Below are 17,697 nucleotides of genomic sequence, written 5' to 3'. Positions count from 1 at the left end.
TACAAAAACTATTTAAACTGTTGGTTGTTACCCTTCAAAAAAAGGTATGTCTTTCAGACTTTTAAAAAGGGAAAAAGTATATGAATTATATCGTACATTCCTCTGGACATCAAGCAGCAGTTGAAGTGTACAATTCGTATTATGTGATACACATTATTTTGGATCACTAATACGGAAGATAATAGGAATTCTAATGAATTTCGAAAGCCTCCAATTAGTCTAAACTTTCACTCGCCGCAGACCCTACATTAACTTTTGGGGCAGGTTATACGTAAGTTATAAATAAATAATCATTAGTCTTGGGATGGTTAGCCTACGTAGTTATTTCAACAATCGGAAAGTAAAACGAAGGATCTACAAACCATTAAAAAAACATTTAAATAACAAACTGATACCATAAGTCAGTAGTTTCATTCTTTGACGAGTCAACGTTTTAACAGAAACATCGGAAACCACTAAGATGAAGACCAAACCATCCGATTAGTTACAAGAGAAAGATTAGATACCAGCAGTGATTCAGCACTGATTGACTTTATCCAGCTCCAAGTAAAATGTCAAGTTTCTCAACAGTCATAAAAATGGGTATATTACGCATAAATCACCAGTTTAATTACTGACATCCTACAGTTAATACTGACGGGAGTGATTTGAAACAACCACACTGAATTGTAGTAATATGCAACTGATGAGGTCTATAAAAAGACCACCAGTTCACATTCGATGTGACTACTACAATACTGTCACATAAATATGATACATACACAAATATATAAATCCATCAAAGATATCAGAAATGAAGATTTTGTTCAACTATACAAACTGGGCAACAGCTTTTAAGTTTCACACCAAAAATTTTCAATTGGTATTCTATATCACAAAGTTTACACTTCTTTTTGTGCTTTGAGATTCCCTTTACTTAAGATACACATTTCCTACGGCTGACCAGACCTATCATACAGATATGAGAGGATTAGAGGGGATTAGTAGCAGGGTTTATTTGCTTAGTGTACACAAATCGATGAGCGTACTGTACAGTCAATTTGAACTGAGTGAAATAATTCCAAGTTTTTGTATGAAACTCATAAATGATTGACCGTTATGTTTTATCACATTGAATGCGCGAGAGAAATACCAGTAAAAGTATACTTTAAGGAAGAGCTTAAAAATCCGGGACGAACTTCCTGCCAGTTCTCAGTCAATCAGTAAACACATTTTATAAATAGATAGTTTATGAGGAAGAAAACAGTAGCATCATAAAGTGTGAACTGAGTTACGTAATTGATAAATCTATTGATGTCTTCTACAGGTTACTATGTTTGTAAATCGAAAAAACACGACATATAAACTCGTCCTTATGGGAGATTGATTGTCCACTTTTTCGGACTATTATAAAAACCCAAACGGATTTTCGAGAGTCCCCACAATGTTCCTGTTTAAAGTTAAATATTTAGGGTAAGGTTTAAGGCTTTAGGGTTGGAGTTTGAGATGTTAGACATTAGTTGTAGTGTCGAATTTTCCTACAGACATATAGATGAATAAATTTCATCCAAAACTACAAGAGGCGCTATCTGATTAGTTCATTCATCAAATGAAATGTTACCAGGTTAGGGCGTGTTTCAATATTAAGAGCTTAACGATAAGGTTTATTTGCGTATTATATACAACCTAAAGAGGAAAATCAAACATTTAATACGTTCAACACTATCAATTTTACTCTGCTGTAGTAAAAAAGAATTTTCCACTATCGTTTTCAATGTTTCGAGCAGTATATAAATGTACTTTTACTGCTCGTCATACATGATATTTGAATTCCGCGCCAAAAAACCTAAACGGCACACCCTCGATTGTGATTAGCTTTCCATTTTATTAATGATCCGTTGAATAATAGGTGAGCTGGTGAAGTAATAATCTCAAAATCGGTAACCATTTTTACACATCGATAGGGTGACAACGACAGTTCTACAATAAAACTGTTCATGACTATGAGAAACATTCAAGAAAGAAATTATTAGCGTAAAAAATTCGCACTCATGTCAATTCTATTGTGTGGAGTTATCTTACAAATGTAACGACGCAAAATTAGATACCTTGAAGTATAAATAAACTTCCTAAAACAACTAAAATTTGACTTTTATTATGAAATACTTTTGATCCATACAAACTCTGCTCATTGGCTGGACACTACTTCCATGACTACATAGACATCATAAGAATCACTCATGGTTATATCTGCATTCTACAATTTTACTCATAAAACACGAGTACTTATACATTTTTCCTCCATGGCCTAAACACAATGGGAGCTGAAACCTTCTTCTAACGGCATCGCTCCACAGTAACTTCCCGCCTAGTATTTGGCCTTGAGACGACACATGAACCATCTGACTTTTACAAAAGCAAGTGATATACATATTTCTCCAATCTAACTTACTCCCGCGAGATTTAGATCCTCCTTCTGACATTCACTCAAAATGAAGACATGGAACTTTCTTTTGAAAAAGCCGTTATAATGAACGCCTGTCAATAGTATCACTCTTAAATACTAACAAGTTGTTTCGTCGAAGATAACTTGAGAACTAGATATCTATATCAACACAGTAAATGGATAGTTTGAAAATGAAGTGACATAAATTAGAAATTCCTACAAAGATGGGTACTCACGACACCACATGGGATCGAAACTGATGCAGAAAGAAAATCACTATTCAGTCATAGAGCTGGGATATAACGATTTATATCTTTTTGTGTATGGTATTTATATATATTATAGCCAATGGGGCCAGTTATTGTTTTACTTGTAATTCCCTTTTCCAGCTTCACCTAGTATATCACCTCATGCTAACGATAACACGCGTACGCTTAACATTTCGCGATTTGCTTTATGATTGGTTGTTCTAAGTGACCTAGACTTAGTGGAAAAGTTTATCTCTCATAATCGGTTGCGGTTTAATTGTTAAAGTTATATCGCTTGAACTGTTACCTTGTTGGATTATCACTTAATCAACCATCGTTGATTTTTTGGTTGTACTGTCATTAACTGACGTTGACATAATCGAGCTCGATATATTTGTCTTATTCCAATCTAACTAAAAAGATTTTTCAAACATCTTGTTCCTGATCACGTTTATAACTGAAAGCTGAACATGAGCAAGTTGGAGAAAACAGAATTTTAGAATTAAACCTTGGAACAGAAAAATCTGATGAGTTGCACAATTAGTTATATCAAGCCTTTAGATGGCTATTTAGAAAAGGTGAGAAAGTGGTCACATCCATTCACACGCATACATTCACACATACAACCCGCACACGCAGCTGCATAGTCTTCTTGAGAATGTTCAAGAAGTAGTCTACAGGGGAATCAAACTAATACTAAAGATAATGCGATGCTCGACAGAACATCTCACTCCCTCTATGAATATACATATGTATAATTAAGCGATGATAATCGATCCATACCACTGTAGAGAATAGAGAAACAAACACATGAGACCAGTGTAGCTTACGCCCAAAAATAATAATGGTAATATAAATGGATAATAATCTTATTGATGTATGTACATACAATGTGTGTATACCCCTATATATAAGATTACAATTAACAAAACATTATTGTATTGCTGTGAATGACAAATTATCTCAATGATTGTGTGTATATCTGCACCTATTTATCTAAATTATCAATTAAGTTGCGTACGCAGTCGCATGTAACAATCACAATACGATGTGGAATATGTCCGTCAGAATATCGATTGATGTCACTTGGTATCGTATTCTGAAACATACATCACATACACACGAGCACATAATACGCCTCTGAAAAAACATTTTCTAAAAAAAAGCAACACACACCACCATATTGTGAAGTTTAGCCAATGTAGTTGTTGTGTTATGGTACATGCAGTGAAAATCAGTACACACGGTAACTATGTCATTGCACAAATGGAAAAGTATACACAGAGTAATTATTCTGTGAATGTGTATACATGAATCTAGGTGCCCCAAACCCTGATAGAGCCCCAATGAAAGTACAACTAATTAATACACTCGAATAACAATATCAAAGCGTGCTAGGAAGCAAATGTGTATGTGTGTGTTGTTTGCGCATTCGGTTTTGAGCAAAGCACATTCTAAACGAATGCTGCTAGTAATACTACTTAACTGACTAAATCGAACTTAAAAAAGGGATGTTGTAGTTGAACCGGCTGCGATAAAATGGTTGAAATTTCAGTAATTTAACCACCAAGCCAAACTTACAAGTCAATTGTGAGGAGATAATATAATACGTTATCCATGAAGAAACCAATTTTATCAAATCATCAATTGATGATCTTATCATTCTAAAGACTGACTAACTCTCATAAAACATATGGAGACACATTGTAATACAATAATTAACAAGACTCATAAATTTCTTGGAAAAGAAAAACAATATATGACTCATTAATTAATAAACACAATAGTTTTACAGTGAATATTTAGTGTCAGGTTCTAACAAACAAGAAAAGTTGATTTCCTGACCATCAGCATGAACAAAATGTATTACTGAATGAAATTAAGTAGCCTAAAAACTAACACTAACAGATCTAAACATACAAACTAATCAAGGAGAACATAGACTTTAGTAATTCTTTATGTGAACAAGAATGCCATATCTACATCATTTCAATAAATTAGCACTAGCAAGGGATAGTGGTGTTAATACCACAAATATAGCCTTACTAGCCAGTAGTAGTAGGATGTTGACGTGGTTAATTGAACTACAAAAATATGAAGTAGTCATTCAATAGCCCTCGAAAGATTAAGCAACAAGAGCAAGAATCAACAAGAAATACGGAAATTACGCGCCAAAATTGCTGTTCGATTTGAACTGAGGATAAACTAGTAGATGGTTTTGAAAATAAGATGAGAAAACACACACTATACACTATCTTCATAAAGCAATTTACAGAAGAAAGAGAGAAACATCCGCGCATAAAATACCATTCCAAAGATGTGTAAGAATGAAAATAATCCCACCCTTAATCGGATATTAACATTAGCAAAGATGAAAGCATAAACTAGACAAAAGGGTATCAGAGTACTTTCAGGAGGGAAAAACAACAAAACCAACAGCATAATAAATTTCAGAGCGAGAAACGCTAGATTTTAATTTATACAAATTACAAAAAGATGAGTTTTAAAAGTTGTTTTGTAGAACAAACATCCCCAACAATTTATGACCACAATATGATATTTCCTGTAACCACTGAGACGCTTTACCACTTCTTGCATCTGATAAGACTAAAAATGATGTAGCCATATTTTTGGATTCTGTAACTTTTACATTCTACATAAATTCAAGTATTTATCAGCACCTGACCAAACTATTAGATACAAAATCACCCATGTTACTCACTGATTAGGCTACTTATATTCGTAAAAGTGTCCACCAACCAGCACTAACCGCTAAGCTAAGTCGATTATATATGTGTGACTTGAGTGGCACAGTTTGGTCTTTGTTATCCGTTCAGTCCAATTAACGACTATTAGATACATTCACATCTTTGGAGAGGCACAGAACACAATGGACAGCTTAGATGCACCTAGACGACTTGGACTGCAAAGATCACCTAGCTCCTCAATCACATACATACGAACAAATGCAGATAAAGACAACTAGTGTAACAGAAGCCTTCGCATCAATAGACCTCAACAAACACAAGCGAAAAAGCAACATCCTCAAATACAACACACAGAACACCAACACAATCACAATTGGTGGAAAGTTTCACGTACCACCTACTCAGCATAATCCATGAACAAGGAGAATCTGATACAGACGTAAAGGCAAGGATTGCCATAGCAAGAACAACATCCCTACAGTTCAAGAACATTTGCATCTCAAAACAACTCTCAACCAATATCAAACTCACAATCTACAATACGAATGTCAAGACAGTCCTACTGTAAGAAGCTCAAACTTCCGGAACTAACACAACCATCATCAAACATGTACAAGTACTTATAAGCAATTGCCGATTCAAGATACTCCATGTTCGTTGGCCAGATACCATCAACAACAGTCTACTGTAAGAGAGAACAAACCAGATTTCACCTGAAGAGGAAATTAGGAAAGGACTTTGCAGGTGGATAGGACATACATTTCGGAAATCACTTAGCTGCATCATGAGGCAAGCCCTAACTTGGAATCCTGAAAGGAAAAGGAAAATAGTGAGACCAAGAAAAACATAGAGTCGGAATTAGAGGCAGATATCGAAAGAATGGATAGAAACTGGGAACTAGGAAGGATTGCCCAGGTCAAAGTTGGTTGGAGATTGAGTGGCCTATGCCTCTCGACGAAGGGTAACAGGCGTAAGTAAGTAATGTACGAAGGAAACTAAATGAAATGAACAAGCGTTAAAACAGAAACCGAAATGGCTGGGTAGGTTGGAAGCATTTTTCACGATAAACAAGCACACCTAAAGCTCAAATAAATCAGAAGAATATAACAGTTGTTTTACAATAAGTTAAATACCGGATTCAAATCCAGTAGTCAACATTTTTCATTGCAGGTTGAATAATAATGCAGCAAAGGATATTGGGATTTATTCACACACCCCTACTATTATTTAACAGTGCTTTTACCTGCACCGTAAGGAAATAAAATCAAAAACAACTCATTCGAAATACAGATAACTCGATTCAATGTCGGCTCATTAAATTTCAAAAGTTATACTTGATCAATTAAATCCCTCACTATTTTTTATCCCGATCAGCTACACTGATTGTAGTATCTGTCTCTGTGATCTTGATGAAAAATAATGAAAATCCCTGACTTAAGGGTTAAAGATACTATTAAAGTATATGCCGGGGTCCCGACCGTTGTTGCTAACTTGACATGGTGGTCGGGTTTGCCTACCGTGATGAACCAATAAAGCTATACTGGCTGGAACAATAGTTACTCAAGGTTTTACTATGACAGACAGGTCGGTTGAAGAACAGTAAGAATAAAAGCAACAAACCCAAGGTCCGAAGGCGAAGTCGTATTGCTGACTGTACAGAGGTGTGAAGGCAGTAAGGTGTTTCCTTCAGACAACTAGTATAACAGCGATGCTGCCTTCCCACAAAGGGTGGGTTTAGGAAGGGTAGACCCTAAAAATGCACACATCATCTTATCCCACGGATATCTGTCTCCGGTAGTAAAGTCTCAAAAATCGCAATAAGGTCGTGTGTGGCTGACCTCAAGCAGTTGTCACTTAGGCACTACGATCACACTCTCAGGTCACTAAGACCACCTCTAGTCCAATTTTCTTTTCAGGTACCTCTAGAAGAACCCTTCCACGGTCTGGACAACTGGGAAGTGTCAACAGCCCTCACACCTCTAACAGCACTCAAGACCACTGTATTCATAATCAATTTCCCCCTTCAATTCCTATTATTCCTCCTTTGTTGACTTTCAACTCTAAACTTCCTCTTTTGACTTCCTCCTCAAGTAACATCATGGCCAACGATTGTAGTGCGCAAAACACTGTCCCAGGTCTACTGAACTTCTTCAAAAAGCTAAACGTTCAGACATAGTACTCGTAGCAGGTGACTTTGATGCCCAGATAGGTAGTTTAAACCAAACAGAAAAGCATTTAGATGGGTATTTTGGAATCCAGGCTCAGCGAACAGATAATGGTGATTGTCTGCTGCAACTGTGCTCAGACAGTCGTTTATTTTTAGCAAACACAAATTTTAAGCATAAGGAGAGACATCGTCTAACATGGCGACCCACTACACCAAACCAACGATCGACTCAAATAGACCATATTACCATCAGTCATCGTTGGAGAGGGTCGGTAGAAGATTGTCGCTCATTCTGGAATACCTACTTGGACTCCGACCATGCTCTAATACAGGCACGCATCTGCTTGCGCCTCACTAGACGCCACAGTAAAAAGACCCATTAGAACTGAATTGAGTAGTGAGAAAACCAAAAGTAGGTTCCAGGAACAACTGAGGTCTCACTTAGGTAGTTCTGAAAACGAGGCTGACCCAGATGGTGCTTGGAAAGATATACAAACAGCTGTGGAAACAGCAGTGACATCTATTAGTGATTTAAACCACAGGGTTATAAAGAACCAAAGGATTTCTTCAAGGTCTATCGCACTGATGGATTCTCGTAAACTCATCCTATCAGGCTCTGAACACGATGAAGAGCGAAAATAAATCAGATCCCGGTTAACCAAAAGTCTAAGGGACGACCGTGAGCAGTGGTGGTCAACGAAAGCAAAAGAGATGGAGAATGCGGCGGCTATAGGTAACACAAGACAACTCTTCAGACCAATAAAAGAAACTGGAATTAATAAGTCAAGTGCAAGTGAGGTGATCTCGAAAAAAGACGACACTTATCTGCTTTCAGCCCAGACGTTCAGAATGATGGGCGGAACACTCTAAGGAGCACTTCAGCTGACCTTCAGCTACACTACTACTATCTACCATTCCCAGACAGTCTGAATGGAACACTGAAGTAGGTCCTCCGACTAACTGAAGTTCAAAAGGCTATAGTTAATCTGAAACGAGGAAGAACAGCTGACTCAGATGGATTGATTGCAGAGGTCTTTAGGGATGGTGATCAAATTTTGGTGGTCAGGTTGACTAATATTTTAGCTAAAATCTGGGAGTTGGATGCAATCCCATCTGACTGGTCACAACCACTGATTGTCCCAATATACAAGAAATGAATTCCTATGGTCAAATAAGATCACAGGTTAGACAGACATCATCCTCCATTGCGAAACACTTGATTGATATCAAATCAGCATTTGTTGTGTTGTACAAAAGCCTTCAAGGACGTATACTAAGGTTTATTGAAGCCTTGGCTATACGGAAATTGAAACCCCCTTTGTGTGTTCAAAAACAATTTGTCCTTACACTTAACCTACCCTGGTAATACTATTTATTAACCAGAGTGTTAATCACATTTGTTTTTTATGTACTTTAATATTTTTCCTTTGTTATGACTTACCCTTAACCTGTCTAGTTGACCTCTTAATTTTCATATATAAATGTTCTTAACAAGTATATGTGTGATCAGATTGTTCGAAATGTATTGCGCAAATATATCACATAATTCTGATAAACTACGTCTTCTCATTGCATTATCTAAATTTATCAAAGGGACTAATTGTTTTAAATACAAGAAATGGTCAAAACCATCCTGCGACAAATCGTTGCTTCAGGACTGGCCTGCGTCAATACTTGAACTAAGGATAGGGAGTGAAGTAGTCGAATGCGTTGAAAACTTCACCTATCTTGGAAGTCTGATAAGCCCTAATGGGTTGGTGTCAGAAGAAATCTCAGCACAGATTCGAAAAGCTCGTTTGGCTTTTGCCAACTTAAGTCACCAACTATGGCGAAGGCGAGGTATCCGTCTATCAATTAAGGGACGAGTATACTGCACAGCAGTTCGTCCTGTTTTACTTGAAGGCTGTCAAACGTAGTCAGTGAGGGTAGAAGATACTCGTACGTTACTAGTATTTGACCACAGATGTCTTAGAAATATTGCTCGCATCTGCTGGGATAACCGGGTAAGTAATAGTGATGTTAGATGTAGGGTATTTGGAAATGATGGTAAATCAGGTGGTGAAGTTGTGAATCTTCATCGACTGAAATGGTTGGGCCACGTGTTGCGTATGCCTGAACACCGTTTACCGCGAAGCGCAATGCTGACTAGTGTTGAAGACGGCTGGAAGAAAGTTAGGGGCGGACAAACCAAAACGTGGTATTAGTGCTTGAAGTCACTAACTCCTAGTCTGAGCCATGTTGGTAGATGCAGACTACTTGGTTGGGGTCCGCGTGACTTTCGTAACCAATGGTTGGAGACTCTTGGTGACATGGCTAGGAATCTATCACAATGGCGTAGGCGTATACACTCCCTGTCTTCGCTTAAACTAAGAGATTAAAATCACTTCATATCTATTTCTACTAACTAATTCTTTCTTCCTATACTATATCCTTATATGCAATCTTTCTCCTATATATTACCACCTTTGACCTAACCACTCCTATGAATCTGGTGTTCATCTTGCGTGCTAATGAGGTATGGCAACTTGGACCGATGCATATATGTGCCTGGTTCGATGTTGTAGCTGACTGACTGATATGCCCGAGTACTATAATTCTTTAATCAATATGAGAAGTGGCTCCACGCCACGTACAAATCTGTAAACGAATTTAAGGAATAGTATGCTTATCATTATTGGACTGAATGCTATCCATTCAAATGTATGCTAACCATCAGTGTAATCGACACTCATTCACAAACCAACGATTTATATAACTGTAAGTGGATATGGCACAAATCACTTGCTTGAATGAAGCATATTAATCAAGAGTTCTACTGAAATTCCGACTTTTAGATGATCGACATTTGTTGCTCAAGTGCATGATTCTGATAGTTTTATTCTCTAAGCTGGATGGTTTGGTCGTGGAGCATCATTAGCACAAACTTCATGTAGTAGTGCTGAGGACATCGTTTAGAAGAACGATGAAAGCTTCACGACCAAACCATCCAGCTCAGAGAACAAAACTCCATCGAAATTCCGATTTCACAGTAAAGTTGTAGCATTTGAGCTTAATAAAAAGTTCCACAAAATGAAACCTGGAAATAAACATTTATAGGAAATTTAAATTACTAAGTATTATTAGTACACAAAAAACAAAATACAGACGATCAACGTACTTGACTAACTTCTTTGCATTGTAACGCCAAGGTGTACAAGGTTCTAGAAGGTGAACAGAGTAGTTTCGTTTCACACCCTTGCATATTCAGTAAACAGCAGAAAATAAGAATCAATTAACCATTCTATACGTCAAGAGTATGTACATATGCAAATTTCCCTGTGTTAGAGATTCGTTAGATAGATACATCTTACATCCAAATGATGATCCCACTAAAATTCGAATAAGCTACCTACCATTTAAAAACCCAGTACTATCTACTGGGTGCGTTTTGTTATATTAATCATCCTTTATTAAATTGTCAAACCAAGTAGTATTTTGATAGATGATCAATTCTGTAGAAATGACCTGATCAACGCCAAATGTATCATGGGATACTTACAAAACTCCTTAAATGTGACCTGTGGTTAGCCACTACGGTATAGTACTAGGGAATATCAAACTTATGCCCTACTCTATAGAGAACTTATAAGCTTGGAGGATTCCAATCCCTATCACTGGTGTGAATTTGTGAAGTATAAAAAGTACATGACCAGAGGTACTCGCAACAAACATAATTAATTCAAGGACTTTAAAAACCATTTTCAGAATCCAAATCTCTGAGTAATTGTCATAAGGTAAATAATGTCATAACTTGCAATACCCACGCATATCACTAAATGACTATCTAAGAAAATGGTATTTACCAAGTCACTGTATAAAACTGAAGTGGACATTCAACGAGAGAAGTCACACTCCGGAAAGTGAATAAAAAAGTGTCTTGCAGCAATGAAATTTATCAAACACATTGAAAGTACTAAATGACTGAACATTGGAAGTCGGTATGGCATATGTGTAACGATCTCAGACGACAAAATGACTTCCTAGATTTCTTAAGAGAATCTAAAGGTGCCGAAAACAGAAACGAGGCCGAGTAGTATAACTCATAGATGCCTATAAAAACAACAAATTAATCTCACGTCTACAGTTTTCTTAATCCAGAAAGCTAATGATAGACTCAATTATCCAACAGAATATAAGTTTTATTGGTATAGAAACTGACCAAAAACAACTCCCACTCAAACAAATGATAAGACAGTAAGTAAATAATAAATCTTGTTACAATAAGATAGTAATATCTGGTTGACCGTTATCGGTCACAAATTTGAATAAAAACACTGGTATCACTTTCTTTAACAGTTGAATACACGAAGCAATCTAAGCTAGGCCACCATTGAAAACCCGGAAGTAATGGATGACTTAGATTGACCAGTAAATTCAACTGTCAAAATACTACCATCTCCACAAATCCTCATACTGATAATGAAATTACTACCTGAAGTATTATTTAGTCATAAATCTCTACAAGTTAAAGGAAAAGACTATTATCTCATACATATCAAAAAGACCATAGTTCACTTCTAAACTAATCAGAGGAAGAGCTATTGTAGTCATCAGAGCTTTATCTAGTTAAATTCAATAAATCGATATTTGTCGCCTTGATCCATGTGAAAGTATTGAAATTTCATTGGTCAGTTTAGTTAAAGTGAAGCTTATTGGTTGAACAGGCTAAAATCTGTTATTGCTACTATTCTTCCAGTTAAACCAAGGACTGACTAGGTTCAGTAATTCATATGGATGCAGTACACCAGAAAGTGTAAAGGAACATACATGCTCAGTGTGTCTGAAATAATTTTTTTTCTCAGGTCTATCGGTTGGTAAAATGTACAATGAAGGTCAATAAAAAGAAAAGAATAAAATTGAACTAAAATTCAATATAAATTGGATAATGAAGATATATCCAGCAGTGCAAACGAAAGATAACATTAATTTTTCATCAGTAGTGGAAAAAATTAAATAGATATCTGTCGAAAAGCAGTACAAAAGTAAATATTCAGAATCAATGACTAAGGCTAAACAACAAATTACAAATTATATTTAATCGTATCAAAACCCCGTTCAAAAGCAAATAGGATAACAATATATACATAAAGGGTTTTCCAAATACTGTAGCAATGTTATGTTCAACCTCAAAAACATAGTTATTTCAGTAATGTTTATCAGATACACCTCTCGTTAACAAGGATGTTCCATAGATTGTTGCTCGAAGATAGGTAAACAGAAGACTGAATACTATGATGTAGTTAAAAATAATAAGATCTCTTCATAAAGAGCTCAATATATGAACCGAGAACGTCTAGAGTCTCACAATCAGTTGTGATACATGTAAAGCTCTGTACAAATGTGCGTTGACGCAATCTGCAAACTGATAAGTCTTGTTACCGACACATTAAAACTTTTTCTAGCTGGTTCCGATATCCCTAACTACTTTCATACGTCACCTAGGACATTGAAGAGGCGCGAATTGCGAGTAAAAGCTTTACTCCAAGGTCAGTTTATGTAAAGAAAGACGAGGGTATTTCAAAGATTACACATGACCTCAAGCTTCCGGGAATTTCTGGGACCATATTAAATATAGTGGCAGTACAAGTAAATAACCATTCAAAACCATGGCACGTGATTCTGCATTTCTTACATGTTTCTTGAATGACTAGATATAACGCTGATTGAACTAAACGTCCCCTGGCGTTTCTGTGCCTCTAGGGTCTATTGCGGGGGATATTTCCAGGACTCCTCCAACACAAACCACATAAGCGAGTGAATAGCGAGGAATAAATAGTCCTGATAAACACAAGAACTGATTATTGAAACGATAGTCTAGTTAATAACCAACTAACAATTTCTGGATTGCAGTTGGTAACTGTAGAAAGACAAACACAAACTATGTTGGTTCAAGCAGCTATACGCTTCAACCACCTCTCTTCTTAGATGGTTACAAACCAGAAATGATGTTAAATAGGATTGTTCAATCTAATTATTTCAACTAAATGATGTTTTAGGGGCAACTCAGAAGAAAGTGTATGTTGATCGTGTAGAGAATCTGTAAGATGTGGTCTTATTATGTGAGGGAATCCAGATTACCCATTTTACTTTTAAGTAATGCTCACAAATATATGGACTTCGTATCGCCGAAGTTAAGTGTGGTTTTACGAGGGCGGTGGGAGCGTACATCCGTTCTTTAAAATAGACTGTTAGAAATCGTGTAGCAGTTTGTGCTACTGATTGGCTATGTAACTGTTGGTGATATTGTGACAAAAGTGATCGCTCTAGGTATCTAGGAATTCAGAACAGAATGCACCAACTAACCTTACCTTGGTGTAAGCATGAAGCTAGTTATCTCGTAAAGTGTCTGGTTGACAACACATCATTATGCTGAGTTCCGCTTCACGTATATGATACCTGAACAAAGCCACGGTAGAGCATATTCAGGATTAATCTATGTAGTTATAAATACCTAATATTGAAACTGAAACGATAAAGATGTCTTATATGATATTATGTTGTTCAATTGAATACTATACAAGATAAAAACTAAAGGAAACTGAATGTTGACATTTAGGTGTTACGTTGTATCTTTACTTACAGATAATTAAGTCTTGAAAGAAGTTTCGCCCTTTTTTCCTCGCTTACAAATTGCTTTTGTCATATAAGAGACTAATCTATTCCCAGAGGTTAAAAATATGATACAATCATTCTGTTTAGATGTTAATATCAATGATATCGATAAAATACAAGGTAGTAAGCTAAGAGAGAAAATACTCAATCAGACGATACCATAGGTCAACATCGTGATATTAATTTAAAAGATATTGGGAACTTTCTTACTTCTCAAAACTCCAATTTACTGACGAAGGGAACTAGATAGTTCAAGGCTTTACTAAAGGGCATAAAAATACTGAATACTGCCTAAATATAACCATTGGAATAATCACCATGCAAAATTATGCACATTACTCACAACTGAATATATCCTCAAGGACTGTTTATCGCCTATACAAAGATGGTCAATGAACTAAATGGCATGCTAAATTAGTCCACTTTCCATGTTATTTTTAGAATAACAGAGGTAATCAACAATTCCTACTGCCTGAAATACATATACAACTTTGCAGAAAATGAAACCCACTTTATTGTAGGATACATAATTATCAGTTTAAAGCTATTTTAATATATTTACAAAACCACAAATTAGGCTCTATCGTATGTCAAGATACCGCCTTATTATACAATCAATTTTTGATAATCACATCTGACAATAGTAATGAAACAAATGGAACTACATTTTGATCACAAATCATTAGAGTTTTTCACGAGTGTACATATATATGCAACACATGATACTTTGATTCATTCAGTTTTCTAAACTCAACTTTCTTGGAACAACCGTAGACCTTGTATTTACGAAGAGATGTTTTACAGATAGAAAGTCTAAACAGAATTGATTCAAAAATAGTTTCCACCATGAACAGACACCAACAAATGAGACATTGAGAAACATACATGATGTGAAGACCTTCTGCTCTTATGGTTAAAACACCTTCAAACTGTGAAATCAGGTAGTATCACCAGGCTTCACAGTCAGTCAGCTACAATGTAGGACTAGGCACATATATGAACATGAACAATGTGATTCAAAGTCAGGAACATAGGATCTTTATTAAGTTAATGAATCATATTATTTTACCTTCATTATTTCGTTCTTATCAAAGACATTTCTCCAGTATGCACCGATCATAATACATAGAACCGGATTCAAATACAGTCACATCTTCAAATACGCACGACAATAATCAGACACTATGGAGTCCATCGGTTTAAATTCTACAAACCCAGTCGCTTCGTGATAATAATTATCTGATCCCATCAGTGAAAATCTGTCTCACTTTAAACTCGATTGCTTCTAAAGACCTCAACTTTCAGCTTAATTCTCAGGATCTTCATAATGAAGAGGTCAAAGGAGAGTACTGGATTTCTAATTAGTTTGTACAGGTTTTTTTCAGATTTAGAGATAACTCTCAACATCGTTTCTAACGCCTCTACAGATGATGCCAGCTTACGATGAAGATTATCTTTAGTTTGAACGGAATATTCAATTAAAAAAGCTTGCATACCATGTAAGCGGCATTTTCAGTATCATGAATATCTAGAAAAACTTTGAGCGGATATGTTCAGGATGGTTGTTTTTGTTACGAGAACGTTGCATATGTGCTTCTACCCAGATCTAATCTATTTTAACCAAAAAGCAATCAGCCGATCCCCGTGACACGATGTTTTAGATGATTTTATAGACAAAAAGCCAGGAGACCGAAAAAATTAGCCTTTACATTTATTGCCAACATTTTATAAATCGCATCAGGAAACCAATAATTATTTCCTTAAATAGCCTATCTTTATATTATAATCTGAAGTTTTACGTTTATAATATTTACAATATTCCATAAGTTTGAGCTGAAAATTTAGTCAAAGAACTAGATACATTAATTAAGTTCCACAAATTCTACAAAATGATGTAATTCGATCATCGATATTCTCAATAGAATCTTATTTTATGAGGTGGAGAACACTTAATGATATTGTCAAAATTGATTCAGTATTACTAACATAATTCTATGTTGTTTTGTTTTCTGTTTACTGAAAAAGCTTATTTTAGTAACTAACATGACGGATTTAATAAAGTATACAAGTGAAAACATCCATTGATGGACATTAGGGAGTGTAGTTATCCGACATGTAGCCAAAGTATGCACATCCACTCATTAAGATCTACTCACATTAGAGTACGGACAGACGGTAAATTCAATACACGCGTACAACTCAATGATTGTGATCTATCTAATTTAACAAATAGTTGGAGAAGGATTGACATATTATAAACTGCTACTAACACAATTTAAGCCATTCTCAAATAGTACAGAAAAACTAGAAGAGACTTCAATCTAAATCGATTAGAGCACAATCAATCAAAACGAACCAATCAGTGATTAGTTTTGAAATCAACCAATCACAATATAGACTGCCAATTTTTTTTGGAAAATGAAATTCAGACCAGGCATATGATTAGACTGATATGAACCTTTTAGTAATGATAATTACTCATTACTCAGAATTAATGCGTACTAACAGAAAATACTCTGCGAACACAGTCAGCCAAGCATACACATATGAATGTTATGTCAGAATATTTTCTACTAGTAATTAATAAAATGTTTATGATTATGAAAAGATTTCGTTGAAACTACGTTTCTTGGTTAGTTTTATTAAAATCTATTCACTGAAAGAAAAAACAGAAAATATAATTTAAAATAGAGAATAATCAAGTCTTTTGAAACGTCCAATTCTTACGTACTGTTTTCTCAAATTCTAAAGAATACAGAGCTAGAGATATTGATGTCGCTTTGTAACAATGTCTAAAATTGCTAGTATAAGTCTTACAGTAAATGTAGGCTCAGATAACAATAAAAAATTCGACAATTTAATGAATGCAGAAATCGTCAAATTATTAGGATGATAACATATTTAATAATTCTTATGGCTAGATTACTTACTTCGCGAATGAACGGATCCATTTCTAGTCGTGTAAGATTACAGTTATCCACGATGATCGCTAACACTCCACTATACATAGATGACCAAACTGTGTAAAATAATGTAAATAAAATACCTCTCACTTCATAACATGTAGAGCACTTATCAAAGTTATTCAAACAGAAAACAATAATAAGTTTACGTATGTAAGACAGTAAGCATGTTTCTGGGTGTTCTGCATCAACAACTAACTGAGAGGACAGTAGTGGTTCTGTTCTAACAAAAGACCTCTTTTAACCGATAAACTTTGAGATGATTATATCCTGTAATTGGATGGATAGGTTCATATTGTTTATTTATCCACTACAAATTAGCGAGATGATCAGCTTTATGCTACTTATTTCCATCACTCAGTGAATGAAACTTCCCAATGAGTCACTTCACATACTGCACACACACACAGAGAGAGAGAGGAATATAAATTAAAACATTTTAGATTGTAACCTATCTTGTCATTTGTCAAATATAACAATATGATGTGGTCGATTACAACACAATTATCCGATCTTAATCATTCAAGAATAGTTA

At 35.5% G+C, this 17,697-nt stretch overlaps 1 protein-coding gene across 2 annotated transcripts in view; it reads right to left on the bottom strand.

Annotated features, from left to right (window-relative positions):
* MS3_00005788 (uncharacterized protein) overlaps positions 1–17,697 on the bottom strand; it is a 108,225-nt gene that overhangs the window by 51,648 nt on the left and 38,880 nt on the right. The window contains exons 12-13 of one of the 2 annotated variants that reach the window (XM_051213869.1): positions 17,130–17,218; positions 10,706–10,782 (exon numbers count right to left, since the gene is read on the bottom strand). The gene's annotated coding sequence lies outside the window, so the exon portion shown is untranslated. Of the gene's footprint in view, positions 1–91; positions 17,219–17,697 lie in introns of those variants that run through there. The other variant, XM_051213868.1, reaches the window with a different exon arrangement.

The sequence above is a fragment of the Schistosoma haematobium genome, chromosome 3 (assembly GCF_000699445.3).
Source record: "Schistosoma haematobium chromosome 3, whole genome shotgun sequence".
Lineage (NCBI taxonomy): Eukaryota > Metazoa > Platyhelminthes > Trematoda > Strigeidida > Schistosomatidae > Schistosoma > Schistosoma haematobium.
This window is presented reverse-complemented; position numbering and strand designations above follow the sequence as displayed.